The 18,110-nt window shown below is 46.0% G+C and overlaps 1 pseudogene; it reads right to left on the bottom strand.

Moving 5' to 3' along the window:
* Nucleotides 1-18,110, bottom strand: part of LOC124802822 — a 371,933-nt pseudogene that overhangs the window by 6,867 nt on the left and 346,956 nt on the right.

Raw genomic sequence — 18,110 nt, 5'->3', positions numbered from 1 at the left:
TTATTTTGAGGAAACGCAAATTTTACGTAGGGGCAATAATTTTCGTCAAAATTCTGGAGGCGGACTTGCAGAGCGTAATGCGTTCGCCATTCGCTTACCGGCCCCAACTGTTAAAGTTACTGTTATTTTCTTAAAAGGTGTAGAGTGTCGACTGGAAACGCGAAATAGGTATAGATTTATTTTTAACGACGAACGTCTGTGTGATATTTCATCCAAATATTTGTCCCACAGTTGCCGGACTTCCATTGTCAATCGAGCAAAGACGGGGAAGGAAGGAGTCGTTATTTTGTTTATGAAACCATCCTAGTACTCACTCGAAACCTTTTAAGTAAACGACGATGTGGGCCAAAATAAGCAGTGACCAGCGGTACTTCGGCGTGTATCTCAAGAATAGGAGGCGTCACAGTGAACTATGTATCTCAAGAATGGCTGGCGACGAAGTGAACTTCGTTATGCTTCACGCAAACGCCACACCGACCAAATTTTTCTAAAATAAGTTTTTTTCTCTGACAATTTTCCACATTCAGTGTATAAATTTTTTTTATTTTTTTCAAACGCCGTTTTCCTTGCAGCAGTATAAGATTTAGTTACGTTCCAGACGTATTTTGTTGAAAAATCTCGGCGTGAATATGCGCACTCTAACCTATGACCAGATGAGAGGAAAAGTAGATTTTGCTAGGACAGATGGATAACTGTTAAGTAATATTTCATTTGTGCAAAAATTATCTGCGAAGTGTTTCGAATCTATAAGTATAAGCAGAAATACACCTATAGTACTACAGACAAATACCACTGAAGACGCTTTTACTGTAGAAGACGAAACAGTTCTGGCACGTGCATAGATAATATACTACAGTAAGTAAAGGACATTTTAATTTATAAAATGAATATTATAAGAGCGGACGTGTGTACATACTCAATGTGATCAAAAGTATCCGGACACCTGGCTGAAAATGACTTAAGTTCGTGGCGTCCTCTATCGGTAATACTGGAATTCAGTGTGGTGTTGGCCCACCCTTAGCCTTGATAACAGCTTTCACTCTCACAGGCGTAAGTTCAATCAGGTGCTGGAAGGTTTCTTGGGGAATGGCACCCCATTCCTCACGGAGTGCTGCACTGAGGAAAGGTATCGATGTCGGTCGGTGAGGCCTGGGACGAAGTCGGCGATCCAAAACATCCCAAAGGTGTTCTGTAGGATTCAGGTCGGGACTCTGTGCAGGTCAGTCCATTACAGGGACGCTATTTTCGTGTAACCACTCCGCCAAAGACCGTGCGGTATGAACAGATGCTCGATCGTGTTGAAAGACGCAATCGCAATCCCCGAATTGCTCTTCAACAGTGGGAAGCAAGGAGGTGCTTAATACACCAATGTAGGCCTGTGCTGTGATGTGCCATGCAAAACAAAAAGAGGTGCAAGCCGCCCCCCCCCCCCCCCCCCCATGAAAGACATGATCACACCATAACACCACCGTCTCCGAATTTTACTGTTGGCACTACACACGCTGGCAGATGACGTTCACCAGGCATTCGCCATACCCACACCTTGCCATCGGATCGCCACATTGTGTACCGTGATTCGTCACTCCACACAACGTTTTTCCACTGTTCAATCGTCCAATGTTTACGTCCCTTACACCAAGCGAGGCGTCGTTTCGCATTAACCGGCGTGATTTGTGGCTTATGAGCAACCGCTCGACCATGAAATCAAAGTTTTCTCACCTCCCGTCTGTCATAGTACTTGCAGTCAATATTGATGCAGTTTGGAACTCCTGTGTGATGGTCTGGATAGATGTCTGCCTATTACACATTACGACCCCTCTTCAACTGTCGGCGGTTTCTGTCAGTCAAGAGACGAGGTCGGCCTTTACACTTTTATGTTGTACGTGTCCCTTCATGTTTCCACTTCAGTATCACATCGGAAACAGTGGACCTAGGGATGTTTAGGAGTGTGGAAATCTCGCGTACAGGCGTATGGCACAAGTGACAGCCAATCACCTGACCACGTTCGAAGTATGTGAGTTCCAGGGAGCGCCCCATTCTGCTCTCTCCAGATGTCTAATTACTACTGAGATCGCTGATATGGAGTACCTGGCAGTATGTGGCAGCACATTGCACCTAATATGATAAACATATGTTTTTGGGGTTGTCCGGATACTTTTGATCGCGTAGTGTATGTTCCAAATCTCTTCCTAAACCACTAAATCGATTTCACCCATACTTGGTACAAACATCTCTTACTCTCTGGAAAGAATCAGTATGGGATAAGAACACCTACTGCTCCAATATGGGATGAGAACCTCTCAAAGACGGTGGGAGTGGGTGTGAAAAAGAAGGGTAGCTCACGACATGCAATTAGCCGAACTACCGAACTATATTTATCCAGAATTTCAGAATAAGAGACTTAGAGACTTGCAATCAACTTCAGACATAATTCAAAAACTTATGAGATTTTCTCTCACTGACAACTCCTGTAAAATGACGAAGGGGAAAAGTTTACCAGTTACTACATTTTCGCTGTTCATGTAGTAGTGCTGTTGCAACACACGTATCGTTTTAATTTATTATTTCTTCACAATTAATTCCATTTGCAACACATTTTACATGCAGTATTCATATATACCACTTAATGTACTTGCAAAAATACGTCATTGTTGATACATTGCTCAGGGAATATGACGTCATAAACACTGAGATGCCTGAAAATCTGTCTCATCAAGCATGACGTTTTAATTTATTACTTCTTTGCCACTAACCCTATTCGCAACAAATTTCACACGCAGTATCCACAAATTCAACTGGATGTACCTGCAAAATATACCATTGTACAACACATAGTTTGGGAGATATGGTATCAGCAATATTGAGCTGCGTGAAAACGAAACTGCAGGACGAAATTCGCTAGAAACGGAGATTAAATAGATGTGATATGAGCATATGCGGGCAAGGCCAAGGGTAAAAAATGTCCCTAAGCCCCCGGATTGATTTCAAACAAACTTGGTACACATCTTGCTTACTAACTGGAAAGGAATAGGGGAGGGGGATGTTAAGAACCAGCAACATCTTGTTGTGATGGTGATAGCGTTGAGAGAGAGAGAGAGAGGGGAGGGTATGGGGAGATAGACAGATAGAGGGGAAGGGGAATGCACAGAAAGGGAAGAGGACAGATGAAGAAAAGAGGGGGAAAGAAATATATGGACAGATAAAGCAAATGAGATGGAAAGAGAGGGAGAGTAGGAAATGGGCAGAGAAAAAAAAAAGAGGAGGAGATGGTCAGAGGAGGGGGGGGGGGGGGGGAGAGAAGGACCTGTACAGAGAGAGCAGAGGAGGAAATGTACAGAGAAAGGGAGCTGGAGGAGATGGACAACGAGAGGGGGAGTAGGGGAGACGGACAAAGAAAGAAAAGAGGAGGGGGTGGTCAAAGAAAGAAAAGAGGAGGAGATTGACAGTGAGAGAGGAGGAGGAGGAGATTGACAGTGAGAGAGGAGGAGGAGATTGACAGTGAGAGAGGAGGAGGAGATTGACAGTGAGAGAGGATGATGATGATGATGTTTGGTTTGTGGGGCGCACAGCTGTGCGGTTATCAGCGCCCGTACAAAGTCCCAACCTTTGCTCAGTACAATCTCGCCACTTTAATGAATGATGATGAAATGCATAGGACAACACAAACACCCAGACATCTCAAGGCAGGTGAAAATCCCTGACCCCAATGGGAATCAAACCTGGGACCTCGTGCTCAGGACACGAGAACGCGACCACGAGACCACGAGCTGCAGACTAGCGAAAGAGGAGGAGGAAGCGATGGACAGAGAGATGGGGTAGTAGGACAGGTAAGAGGGGGGGAAGGAGGAAATAGAGAAACAGTTGGGGGGGGGGGATGGAGATGGACTCAGGTGGAGTGAGAAGGAGATTGACAGAGAGAGGTGGTAAGGAGGAGGTGGGCTAAGAAAAGATTGAAATACATATATAGCCAGGAAACCTGGGAGGGAGGGAGGAGATATAATAATGGCGTGTGACGAGGGCCTCCGGGTCGGGTGCAAGTTGTTTGATTTGACGCCACTTGGGCGACCTGCGCGTCGATGGGGATGAAATGATGATGATTAGGACAACAGAACACCCAGTCCATGAGCGGAGCAAATCGCACCTGGGCCCTTAGGTTTGACAGTCCGTCGCCCTGACCACTCAGTTACCGGGGGCGGACAGGGAGGAGATGGACAGTGCGGAGGCGCAGATGGGCAGAGAGAGGGGAGAGGAGCAGATGGACAGAGGTAGGGGCATGAGGAAATGGACAGAGAGTGAAGGATGAAGAACTTGGACAGAACGAAGAGGAAGGAGGAGATGGACTAATAGAAGATAGGAATAAATACATATGCGGGAAACGCTGAGAACTCAACGAGTAATTTTATAAACGTACCTATTACAACCAGTTAGTCGAAGTTTATGAGGTCAAGCCAAGTGAGAAGTGACGGGACAAGAGTGCAGGGACCAAGATGGAGACCGGATGCTGGGCGCACGCGAGCCAACTGACCTGGCTTGAAGAGCACGAGCGCCTTGAGGCAGGCGTATTCGGTGTGGTCGACCCGCAGCTGCGCGCAGCGGGCGAGCGTCTCTCGCAGGCGGCACGCCTCTGCTTCCAGCGACTGCCGCCGCGGCGCTGGCGACAGCGTCACTGCGGAAACACCGAGATCGTCAGCAGAGCTACAACTCCCCTCAGCTCCCACTCACAGACGTTGTCCTTGGCCGGTAACTCCTCCAGTAATAAGTTTCGACCTGTTCTAAGGATTTAGCGAAAACTCAAACACTATAGCGTACTGACTGTTGCTTCTTTCATTAATTAATAGACACTCCAGCCTATAAGTTGTCTACATACACTAGTGGCCATTAAAATTACTACACCACGAATGTGACGTGCTGCAGACGCGAAATTTAATCGACAGTAAGAAGATGCTGTGATATGCAAACGGTTAGCTTTTCAGAGCATTCACACGAGGTTGGCGCCGGAGGCAACACCTACAACGTGCTGACATGATGAAAGTTTCCAACCGACTTCTCATACACAAACAGCAGTTAACCGGCGTTGCCTGGTGAAACGTTGTTGTGATGCCTCGTATAAGGAGGAGAAATGCGTACCATCGCGTTTCCGGCTTTGATAAAGGTCGGATTGTAGCCTATTGCGATTGCGATTTGTCGTATCGCGACATTGCTGGTCGCGTTGGTCGAGATCCAATGACTGTTAGCAGAATATGGAATCGGTGGGTTCAGGAGTGTAATACGGAACGCCGTGCTGGATCTCAACGGCCTCGTATCACTAGCAGTCGAGATGACAGGCATCTTATCCGCATGGCTGTAACGGATCGGGCAGCCACGTCTCGATCCCTGAGTCAACAGATGGGGACGTTTGCAAGACAACAACCGTCAGCACGAACAGTTCGACGACGTCTGCAGCAGCATGGGCTATCACTTCGGTGACCTTGGCTGCGGTTACCCTTGACGATGCGTCACAGACAGTAGCGCCTGCGATGGTGTACTCAACGACGAACCTCGGTACACGAATGGCAAAGTGTCATTTTTTCGGATGAATCCAGGTTTTGTATACAGTATCATGACGGTCCCATCCTATTTGGCGACATCGCGGTGAACGCACATTGGAAACGTGTATTCGTCATCGCCATACTGGCGTATCATCCGGCGTGATGGTATGGCGTGCCATTGGTTACACGTCTCGGTCACCTCTTGTTCGCACTGACGGCACTTTGAACAGTGGACGTCACATTTCAGATGTGTTACGACCCGTGGCTCTACCCTTCATTCGATCCCTGCGAAACCCTACATTTCAGCAGGATAATGCACGACCGCATGTTGCAGGGCCTGTACGGGCCTTTCTGGATAGAGAACATGTTCGACTGCTGCCCTGGCCAGCATATTCTCCAGATCTCTCACCAAATGAAAACGTCTGGTCAATGGTGGCCGAGCAACTGGCTTGTCACAATACGCCAGTCACTACTCTTGATGAACTGTGGAATCGTGTTGAAGCTGCATGGGCAGCTGTACCTGTACACGCCATCCAAGCTCTGTTTGACTCAATACCCAGGCGTATCAAGGCCGTTATTACGGCCAGAGGTGGTTGCTCTGGTTACTGATTTCTCAGGATCTATGCACCCAAATTGCGTGAAAATGTAATCACATGTCAGTTCTAGCGTAATATATTTTTCCAATGAATACCCGTTTATCATCTGCAATTCTTCTTGGTGCAGCAATTTTAATGACCAGTAGTGTAGATGGATCTAGAGCAGGGGTGTGCGAACTACGGCGCATGAACAACCGTTCGTCGCCCACAGAGATCGAAATCTATTTATCATCCCATCCACAAAATGTTTCAATAACATCTTCATTTGTTTTCTGTTGATTGTTGGCAAATGTATCTTCTCGATATAACCTTGTTTCACTAAGAACCCACAGTGAAATCAACAGAAATTATCAAGAATGCCTGCCAGCCTGCTCTCGCTGTACAATTTATAAACAGTGGATAGCATGTCAGCATATATGGCTGAACCAATAACGTCTGACACTATGCTTCTACCATTATGCACAACATCTTTGACCGTTGTAGACAACGGATTAATAATTCAAAAACCAAGTCACAAAAATAAATAATTAGGTAACAAGTGGCAAGAAAGTGAGTTATTTCCATATTTCTGACTTTTCTGCGTCCTTCATTACATTGTTAAGGACAAAGTAACAACTGCTGCTCCTGGTACCTTTAGCTTTTCTGCAGTCAATCATATCGTTTTACAGTACTTCATCAATGTTTCTTTTCATTCTTTCTGTTTAGTAGAAGTTTTCGAATTATGAGATGTTGAGCACACCTCGTGGTAGTTCTCGTATTTGTCCACTCGGAACTGCTTCAGTAAGGTGACGTTAACGATTTTCTGCAAATCTTACGGTGTGTCTTCTGTTTCATGGATTCTGCGCACGAGATCAAATAACCTTCCATTTACTGCACTAGTTCTAGATTTTAAACAACTTCGATCGTGTCTCGCGAGATCTTGTTGATTTGGATGAACTCTATTCCCTCAGCTCTGTCAAAGACTGAGTTAATTTCTTCCACAGCAATCTCTTGCTCCTCTTCTCTCACGCTTTGGGACAGGTCTTCTCAATCACGTACGTAGATTTTTGATGTAGACTAAATGTTCGCTTCACCTATCCTGAAGTCAGAAGACTGTCATCGAGAGTTATCCTCGTGATTCAGACAATTTTACATGCCCTTGATTTCTATACGACGTAATTACCCCATTACCAACAAAGTACAAGCGGTAGCCATACAATTTAAATTATCATCTCGAAAAAATCATGCCGCGTTCATGAAACTTTGTGATGATTTAATCCTTCTCTATACAGGGAGTCCCGGATGGAACGGTCATTACTTGGAGTTACGACAGAAACGATCATTTGAAGGAAAAATCTTCATATGGATAAATGCCCTATTCCGAATGGTTTCCTATGTAGATTACATTTAATGTACATTTACTACGTTTTCTACATTATTCAATACATTATAAGGTTCACACAGGTACAAAGGAACAACAGTTAGTAATCATTACAAAAGGCTTTTCAAAAAGTATCAATTGAATTTTTAACATATTCACGTCCAAGCATTATCGTACAGCTGTTCACAACAAGTCTTCGAACATACAATCTTCAGTGAGTTTGTGCGCTCATGGGAGGAGACGGTGTTGCATGTCTGAGGGCCTTTGCACGTTCCCTAATGAGGGCAGCAGTGTCCTTCATTCGACCAAGCAGTTCATCACGTGTCTTCACCTGTCGTTGGTGCATCTCAGACTTCATCCAACCCCATAAACAAAGATCTAATGGCGCAAGGTCAGACGATCTTGGTGGCCAATTAATTGTACTACGACGACCAATACAGCGATTGGGGTAACTGCGGTTGAGATGTTCACTCACATGTCTGGTAAAATGTGGAGGAGCTCCGTCATACTGGAGGTACACTGAAATCCTTGTGGCCAAAGAAATGTCCCCAGGGTGTTCAACAAACGAATTTTTTAAAAAATGTGTCTAATAGTGTATTTTAATATGACAGTATGCCATCCCAGGAAATTTATAGCACTTAAAACACTTGATAATGGCACTTTGAAGCCGAAATCATAATTGTGTAAGTGTAAATGTAACACTGTAAATAAACAGTCTAATGGTGGTACTGACTTTAAAGAAATATATTTTGACTGTGGCCCCGCGTTATGAAAAAATTATTAATTTTTTAAAAAAGTGCAAGTATTTCTGTCCTGTCATTCGCTCTTCTGAAATGATTCGACCTATCAGCATGGTACTGGTCATGCCACACCAAACATTGATCGAAAAACGAACTTGAAAATTGGTTTCCACTGTAGCGTGTGGACTGTCCTGCGACCATCAATGATTGGTACTGTATTGTTGATTCCACTACTTGGAAATGTGGCTATATCAGTGAATAGTATCAATGCAAGCAAATGACGATCGTAACTTGATCAATAACAAAATTCAAATGGTGTGGCACTGTCGCCAATGCGAAGATTGAGGACACGCTGTATGTGAAATGGGCACGAGTTTTCGGCATCTAATGTTAGCCATACATGTGTTCGTGGGACATTGATAAGTACAGAAAGTCACCATGCGCTGCAAGTTGGACTACACCGCACCATTTCAATAATGTGTTGTTCGCTGCACAAGCTGTTGAATTACGCAGTGAGAAGAAAAATGGGAACTTGGAAGGATACCTGTTTCACACAGTGTACTGAAAACCACGGTAAACACTCTACGATCAGGAATGCGACATGTCGGAAAGCGCCTAAGGTGTTCTTGGACAGCGGCAGTGGCTCAACCATCGCAGGAGCCGCAAACATAACACAATTTCCGCATATTCTTCATTAGTGTAGATGTGTGGCATTTTAGTTAACCGATGCTTCTCTCTTGCACATTCTCAATCCGTCGCACTTATTCACTCACAACACACCGTGGACAACGGGCTAGTTTAATGGTACAAAGACATACCGAGCAAAAAGGTTGAAAGCAACGAGGTAGGGCTGGACACGCCATGGAAGTCGGATGGGTAAAACATACGCGTGCGCGCCACTAGCCAAAACACATACGTACGTTAAATGTATTTTACATCAGAAACCATTCGAAATTGGATATATGTTCGTATAAAGTTTTTTTCCTTCAAATGAGCGTTCCCATCATGTCGCTGAATATTGAACATTCCTCCTGGGAGACATCCTATGTATTCACCCTTCAATGCGTCACATTTTTGCCAATCATGGCTGCCGTGGCGGAAACCGTGGTTATAGATGTCCATTTTGGTTGTTGAGGAAAACCTTCAACCTCGAAAATAACCTCGTCATCATTATGAAAATATCTATCACCCAATTCTTTCTTCATCTGAGGAAACAGGAAGAGATCACTGAGTGTCATGTCATGAGAATACAAGTGGTGATAAAAAATGTGAAAGACAAAAGAGCAACATTTGTGACAGCGTCCTGAGCTGAATGAGTGGAAGCTTAGTCGTCGAGCAATGCTACTCCTTCGGTCAACTTCCCGCGAATGGTGCGGCTTAACAGCTTTCATTAGTATGTGGTCATTTGCCTCTAAGAAAACATTCACCATAAAGTCAGCATTCGTCCATGTCGATTAGGTGACTAAAGGAGTCTGCATCTACATCTGCATCTACATGGATACTCCGCAAATCATACTTAAATGCCTGGCAGTGTGTTCATCGAACCACATTCACGACAATTCTCTGTTGTTCCAGTCTCGAACAGCGCAGAGATAAACTAACACCTATATCTTCCCGTGCAAGCTCTGATTTCCCTTATTTTATTATGATGATCGTTTCTCCCTGTGTAGGTCGGCGTCCACAAAATATTTTCGCATTTGAAGGAGAAAATTGGAGATTGAAATTTCGTGACAAGATCCCATCGCAACGAAAAACGCCTTTGTTTTAATTATGTCCACCCCAAATCCTGAATCATGTCCGTGGCACTGTATCCCCTCTTTCTGGATAATACAAAACGTACTGCTCTTCTTTGACACAGCCCACAGGCCAATTTCGTGTCTCTGAGCATTCATGAGGTAGGTTTGTTCCAAGGTTCGGTAAAGAATCTGTTTGCTAACAATTAAGCCGAACAGTAGTACAATGAACTAAGTCACGTTCCCAAAATGGTTCAAATGGCTCTGAGCACCATGGGACTTAACTTCTGAGGTCATCAGTCCCCTAGAACTTAGAACTACTTAAACCTAACTAACCTAAGGACATCACACACATCCATGCCCGAGGCAGGATTCGAACCTGCGACCATAGCGGTCGCGCGGTTCCAGACTGTAGCGCCTAGAACCGCTCGGCCACCCCGGCCGGCAGTCACGTTCCCCATCGATGACTCTTTGTAGTAATTTTTTTGCGACTCCTTGTTTGATTTTGTTACGTACTGGTACGTTGAGTGCCGTGTGTTTCCAGGACACCAGTAGAACATGTGTTACTAAGATTTACATACTTTTCTGAAGTCATTTGTATGAGTTTGTTTTCAAAATTCAATTTTTCTTACCACCCTTTAAACGAATTATGCTGGCGTCTCCTCCGTGTGAGTATACGATCGCATGATAAGAAACGTATCATGCGCCTTCAGCAATTGGTAACATTTTATAGGTTTCTCACTGCGAATACGAGTCACATTCTTTGCAAGCTTTTCCAACCTAAAGTTTAAGTTTTGGAGCTGACAGAGGTGATAGAGACGTTACGCAGGTGATAGAGACGTTATGCTTTGTTGTACAGAAAATATGTTCATTCAGTGCCTTATAATACTGTAATCTTCTAACACTTTGGGTACTACATGCCCATTTGCACAGCGATTGGCTGTAACCAAAGTTACACTTGGTGAGGTATGTGGTACGTCTGCCCATTGAGCCGTGGCTGCCTCGTGTTGTGCTTGGCATTAAACCTTGGTTGCTATTCTGTGATTAGTCTGCCGCGGTTATCGCGATTATGCTTTTACCCTCTCTCTCCGCGAGTGGCAGCAGCGGTGTGTATCGATATTCGCACCTTGTACTATCTCTGGCCTGGCGCTTATAGTTTCCGGCTGTGCTGTGTCCGAGCAGTTGGTCGGTTGGCGTGGACCAGAGAGGAAGTCTCCGCGGTGGCAGTTTGGCCGGGGCCATTGGCGGCGTCCACGCGCGGCCGGAGTGTGTGGTGCTGTTCCCACTACTACGATGTCCGTGGCTCACCGATCTTGGACACGAAAGTTGAGTTTTGACTTAATCTACCAGCAAGTCACGACTGTTCACATTGTGTCGTTTGGATTTCGTTGTCGGCTGTTGGGACATTCCCGTGAGCACCAACGTGTGTTTCCAAGATGGCAAATTTTAGCCACCCTCCGGTGGAGTTTAACTGTACTTGGTTATTTTGAGTTGAAGTGCACCAGCGGAATCTTCTGCCTTGTGGCCGTTAACGTTCCGGTTACCTGCCCTGGCCGTTGCCGTAAATTCAGGCAGTGTATTTTCCTCATCATGTTGTCGCTGTCCAGCACCGTGTGTAGTTTGACAGCTCAATGTATAATTGGTTGTGGGCGCCAATAACTTCTACGTTGTTCCATTGAACTCCTTGTTGTGTGTTGGTCGGGTGGAGCGGAAGTTATCTTGTCGGTGGGTCCCTTGACTGTCTGTCGGTTGGGTTGTCGTCGGATCGAGAATGGTTGGGCCGACTGCCTGTCTCACCTAAGTGAGCGTTAGTGTTTGAATTGCAGGCCGATCCTCGGAAACTTCTGAGTGCAGTTGGGTGTACTGCCTTTTCGTATTTGTTTTTGTTGTTTGTATTTGTATGGCTTCTAGCCGATTTTTAAATTAAGGTTATTTTGCCCTTAAGGCATAAGATTATTTGGGCCTTCAGCCTAATTTAAAGAACTGTTTTAAATAAGGTCTTTGGCCTTTCTTTTTAAAAATTTCATTTGTTGAGTCTTAAGTGATGAGCCTTCAGCTGATTTTGAATTAAAGTTGTTTTGCTCTTAAGGTGCCACATTGGTTGGTTCAAATGGTTCAAATGGCTCTGAGCACTATGGGACTCAACTTCTGAGGTCATTAGTCCCCTAGAACTTAGAACTAGTTACACCTATCTAACCTAAGGACACCATACACATCCATGCCCGATGCAGGATTCGAACCTGCGACCGTAGCAATCTCGCGGTTCCAGACTGCAGCGGCTAGAACCGCACGGCCACTTCGGCCGGCCACATTGGTTGGGCCTTCAGCCTAATTAAAGAACTGTTTTAAGGTAAGGACTTCGGCCTTATAAAAATTTAATTTTGGTTTGAGTCTTAAGAGATGAGCCTTCAGCCGATTTTTAAAAAATTAAAGTTGTTTTGCTCTTAAGGTGTGAGATTGTTTGTGCCTTTAGCCTAATTGAAAAAAACTGATTTAGGATAAGGCCTTCTGCCTTTTTAATTTCCGATTTTGGTTTGAGTTTTAAGCTATTGGCTTTCAGCCGATTTTAAATTAAAGTGGTCTTGCCCCTAAGGCATGAGATTGTATGGCGTATTCAGTCGGTTATTAAGTTCCAAAAATTGATGGTGCATTTTTTTAAAAATTTTCTTGGCTCTTGTAATGTTTGGTCAAATAAATAAAGTTGTATGTTCGAGTGTAACTGACAGCCGCTTATTTTGGCCCCTATCCACAATTTAAACTACCTGTCCTGTCCTGCGGGCTTAGCAGGGCGTCTGACCAATGTTCACCGACTTTAAGTTGTAATGACCGGAGGTTGGTGGCCACTACAGTGGGTGGTGGAACTGATTTGGTAACTTCAGGAAGCAGTAATTCACCGCCCTGGGTATCAATGTGAATAGCCAATGGTTATCGGGTTGCAGGCTCATGTGTTGTCAAGAAAAACATCATTGATTAAATATACATTTTATTAGTGAACATCCAACAGTAGTTTTAGCGAAGCTTTGCGGTGGCAGCAGCCGCCAGTGTGTTTGAAGAAGATGGCAGGTGTGGAGGCGCCGAAATAAGCAAATGGCTTACGGCGACGCCAGCCACTCAGTAGCAATGGTGACTGGTGAGCGTGGCTGCGTGTGTGCCGACTGGACGCAGCTTCGCAGCTTTCGCGCCAGAAAATGCGGGATCCCGCTGTAGGCCCGCAGGGCAAGACAGCCCTCAGCAGTAGCGCCTGCCCTTGCTTACGGAGGCAGTGAGCAACTGTATGCCCACACAGGCGAAGCTGGGGGTGTGAGCAACTGTCCGACCCTGGGTAGCCCACCAGGCTAGGAGGCTGACAGCGGCTGGAAACAGGGCCAGAGGTGGCCCACCAGATAGGAGCCGCTTAATCCACACCGTGGGACTCACCGCTAGAAGCAGGCCTTCAGTTGTTGGACGCCAAACCTCACAGTGGCAGCTTGTAGATTCTTGTCGACTCATAGACTGGTATGGATTTCTGTTCGAAGATTACAGCTGCCAGACTTCATGCATCTGTCTAAAAATTAAGAGTATTTACACATGCTTCGTGCATGCTTATTTTACCTAGGCATCAATGCCCGTTACGTAGCCCCAACAGAACACTTGGCTTGGGCGTGAAGTAACCAAGCCATCACACCACAGTGGTTCCGTCTTTCTGCCGTGTTGCTGTTATTATGACTACTCCTTCTGCTGGCCTACTAATGTTGTAATCGCTTGAGGTCATGGTGACAGTTTTTATCACATTAGCGGGTAGTCCGTGACGTAACTGTGGTCGGCTCCAGATTGATCCACTTCCATTGCCTCTTGCTAAAAAAAAATAGTGGTGGCGATACACAGTTTTCGTTTTGCTGTGCCCATTATGGATCGTTGCACTGCAAAAAGTATGCGCCACTGTCAAGATAATTCTCCAATAATTCTTTGCAGCCAGATCGCGTTATTAAATTTGAGTCATGGGTCGAAACACTGTACGTGAGGGGGCCTTTTTCTTAAATCAGGCATCAGGTAATCAGCTTTTCGTATCTGACAGGACGCTTATAAGCCAATGACATACTGCATGATGATGATGATGACAATGATGATGATGATGATAAGGAAGAACATGGTGTCTGACTGACCTTCGTCCAGAGGCAGCTCCCACTGGGCGGCGCTCAGCACGAACAGCTCGCCCCAGGCCTCCTCCAGAAGCAGCGCCTGGTCCCTGGCCGGCAGCTGCGAAAACACTAGCATAAAACTTCACACCTAGAGCGACATATATTTCTAGAGTTTACTTGTCTTTTATTTCCCTGAGGCAGTAGGTCTTGTCGCTCTAGCTCGTCGCTTGGAATCCACGCAGCTAGCTACTAAAACTTCAGCACTACCAAGGCGGCATGCAACAAAGTAGGCTACATGCTTGGATATGAAACTGACTAACTTTCCAGCAACCGCACAAAGAAGTCAGACCGAATGGCATCTACCAGGTGGTTATACTTAAAGTGCAGCTACTCACAGAGGACCAGTGTGGCCTGTAATTATACACTACTGGCCATTAAAATTGCTACACCAAGAAGAAATGCAGATGACAAGCAGGTAATCATTGCACAAATATGTTATACTAGAACTGACATGTGATTACATTTTCACGGAATTTGGGTGCATAGATCCTGAGAAATCATTACCCAGAACAACCACCTCAGGCCGTAATAACGGCCTTGATACGCCTGGGCATTGAGTCAAACAGAGCTTGGATGGCGTGTACAGGTACAGCTGCCCATGCAGCTTCAACACGATTCCACAGTTCATCAAGAGTAGTGACTGGCGTATTGTGACAAGCCAGTTGCTCGCCCACCATTGACCAGACGTTTTCAATTGGTGAGAGATCTGGAGAATATGCTGGCCAGGGCAGCAGTCGAACATGTTCTCTATCCAGAAAGGCCCGTACAGGACCTGCAACATGCGGTCGTGCATTATCCTGCTGAAATGTAGGGTTTCGCAGGGATCGAATGAAGGGTAGAGCCACGGGTCGTAACACATCTGAAATGTGACGTCCACTGTTCAAAGTGCCGTCAGTGCGAACAAGAGGTGACCGAGACGTGTAACCAATGGCACGCCATACCATCACGCCGGATGATACGCCAGTATGGCGATGACGAATACACGTTTCCAATGTGCGTTCACCGCGATGTCGCCAAATAGGATGGGACCGTCATGATGCTGTATACAGAACCTGGATTCATCCGAAAAAATGACGCTTTCCCATTCGTGTACCCAGGTTCGTCGTTGAGTACGCCATCACAGGCACTCCTGTCTGTGATGCAGCGTCAAGGGTAACAGTAGCCGTGGTCTCCGAGCTGATAGGCCATTCTGCTGCAAACGTCGTCGAACTGTTCGTGCAGATGGTTGTTGTCTTTCAAACGTCCCCATCTGTTGACTCAGGAATCGAGACGTAGCTGCACGATCCATTAGAGCCATGTGGATAAGATGCCCGCTAGTGATACGAGGCCGTTGGGATCCAGCAAGGCGTTCCGTATTACCCTCCTGAACCCACCGATTCCATATTCAGCTAACAGTTATTGGATCTCGACCAACGCGAGCAGCAATGTCGCGATACGATAAACCGCAATCGCGATAGGCTACAATCCGACCTTTATCAAAGTCGGAAACGTGATGGTACGCATTTCTCCTCCTTACACGAGGCGTCACAACAACGTTTCACCAGGCAACGCCGGTCAACTGCTGTTTGTGTATGAGAAACCGGTTGCAAACGTTCCTCGTGTCAGCACGTTGTAGGTGTCGCCACCGGCGCCAACCTAGTGTGAATGCTCTGAAAAGCTTATCATTTGCATATCACAGCATCTTCTTCCTGTCGGTTAAATTTCGCGTCTGTAGCACGTCATCTTCGTGGTGTAGCAATTTTAATGGCCAGTAGTGTACATAATATACCATCTAAACTTGGTAGATATTCTAATGTGTTATGGCGTAACCGATTTAAGCTGAAAAAAAAACAGTTTCAATTTTAGATACCAGGTGCAGATCTGGCGCTGTAAATGCATGAAAAAAATATAAAAATGTTCCCGTATATAGTGGATTACGTACGGGGCGTAGGCAGAAAACGTCAACAGGTGAGTACGTCATAATGTTGGTGTTATTATTAACTGTCGCTTACACAATTTGTTCAATATGAGCACCGGAAACGTCGACGAGACGGTGTACAGTGCCAGAGTTGCACCTGGTGGCCAAAATTGGAAGTAATTTTTCTCCAGCGTAAAATTATCTCAGTAGCATATCTGCCAAGTTTCGCTGCCATACGATAATTACAGGCAACTCTGGACCTCCCTGAGTAGCTGCACTTTGATTATAACCATCCAGTACATTCTGTATATAGGGTATTTCAAAAATAGTGTGCGTAATTTCAGGTATGCATTAGCCCATAAGAAATTCCTTACGACCTGTGTTCGGGAATGCACGGTTTCGGTGTTCTTTTTAAAACAATGATATTCACCAGAAGATTTTTCCTCGCAGAGATAGTTTTCTTTACAGACGATATTCGAAGTATCCAACTCCTGCTTGAACACAGGCCTCACATCGGTGTCTCATGCCACTGCGAATACGATTCCAAATTCAGGAGTTATGCGTATTTATTGACAGTCCAACAGGTTTTGGTTCCGATGGAATTCTACGTCAGACACCGGAGACAAGCAGACCAATAATTTTAAATGCACCAGGAATCAGAAATCGACAGGGATTAAGTCAGGTGAGCATGAAGGCTAAGCAATCGGGTCACCTCTACCTGTCCATTGATCAGCAAACATTTAATCAAAATACCAGCAAACAGTACGACTGAAGTGTGCAAGCTTGCTGTCATGCAAGAAAACTCATTGACGAAATATCAAAGGAGCTGTTTTTGAAACAATGTGGAATGGTATATTAGAGGACGTCTGTGTCCGCCTGCCCCATAAGCTTGTTTACAAGTGCATGGGGTCCAACTAATGGGTCACCAGCGATACTGGCCACATAATGAGGGATGACAGCACTTGGTGGTGAGATGGAACAATTCCATGTGGGTTTTCAGACGCCCATTCATTCTGACTGTGGAATTTGGTAATGTCATCAGTGCGAACTGTGCTTCAACTTTGAACAATACTAAAGCAGGCGAAGAGTTCTCGGGCTTCCAGCCGGGTGGCGATGTCTTCAAACTGCGACGTTTCGACGAGTGACATACTCATCATCTTCTGGCGAAGTGCCGAGACTTTGCGGATGCCGGTCCCTTTATACCTGCGGTGTGCCTCCCACCACCTGGCCGCGGGAGGCTGGGTCCAGAGGAGCCGTCGGGCGGGCTGGAGGGGGAAGCGGGTGCGCCGTTCGTGTCTCCGTCAGAGCATTCTGATCGCGTCTCGTGAGCTGGACGGTTCTTGTTGCGTTCCTGGCGTACTGCGGCTAATGCTGGATTCCAGGCCGCGCTCAGTTGATAGCCTTCGTCCCTGTTCACAAGATTCTCGTGGACCCGTATTCACAAATACCAAAGCAGTAAAGATCTGATCTGTAGAACGGGTCCACGAGAATCTTGTGAACAGGGACGAAGGCTATCAACTGAGCGCGGCCTGGAATCCAGCATTAGCCGCAGTACGCCAGGAACGCAACAAGAACCGTCCAGCTCACGAGACGCGATCAGAATGCTCTGACGGAGACACGAACGGCGCACCCGCTTCCCCCTCCGCCCGCCCGCCGGCTCCTCTGGACCCAGCCTCCCGCGGCCAGGTGGTGGGGGGCACACCGCAGATATAAAGGGACCGGCATCTGCAAAGTCTCGGCACTTCGCCAGAAGATAATGAGTATGTCACTCGTCGAAACGTCGCAGTTTGAAGACATCGCCACCCGGCTGGAACCCCGAGAACTCTTCGCCAGCTGTATACGCCGGGAAAGCATACATTCACAAATACTAAAGCAGTAAAGATCTGATCTGTAGAACATTGCTGCAAGAACTATCGGGGGAACAAATAATACGTGCAGCGTAATATCCTGGTGACAGGACCTAAATAGTTTGCATATGATAGGGATGCAACTGTTGTTCTGGCAACAGTCTCCAGCCGATCGTACGAGAAACATTCACTTGCAACGCTAACCTTTGCATACTGACAGGAGCCGCCACG

The sequence above is a fragment of the Schistocerca piceifrons genome, chromosome 6 (assembly GCF_021461385.2).
Source record: "Schistocerca piceifrons isolate TAMUIC-IGC-003096 chromosome 6, iqSchPice1.1, whole genome shotgun sequence".
NCBI lineage: Eukaryota > Metazoa > Arthropoda > Insecta > Orthoptera > Acrididae > Schistocerca > Schistocerca piceifrons.
The sequence above is the reverse complement of the archived record's forward strand: the minus strand, read 5'-3'. Positions and strand labels throughout refer to the sequence as shown.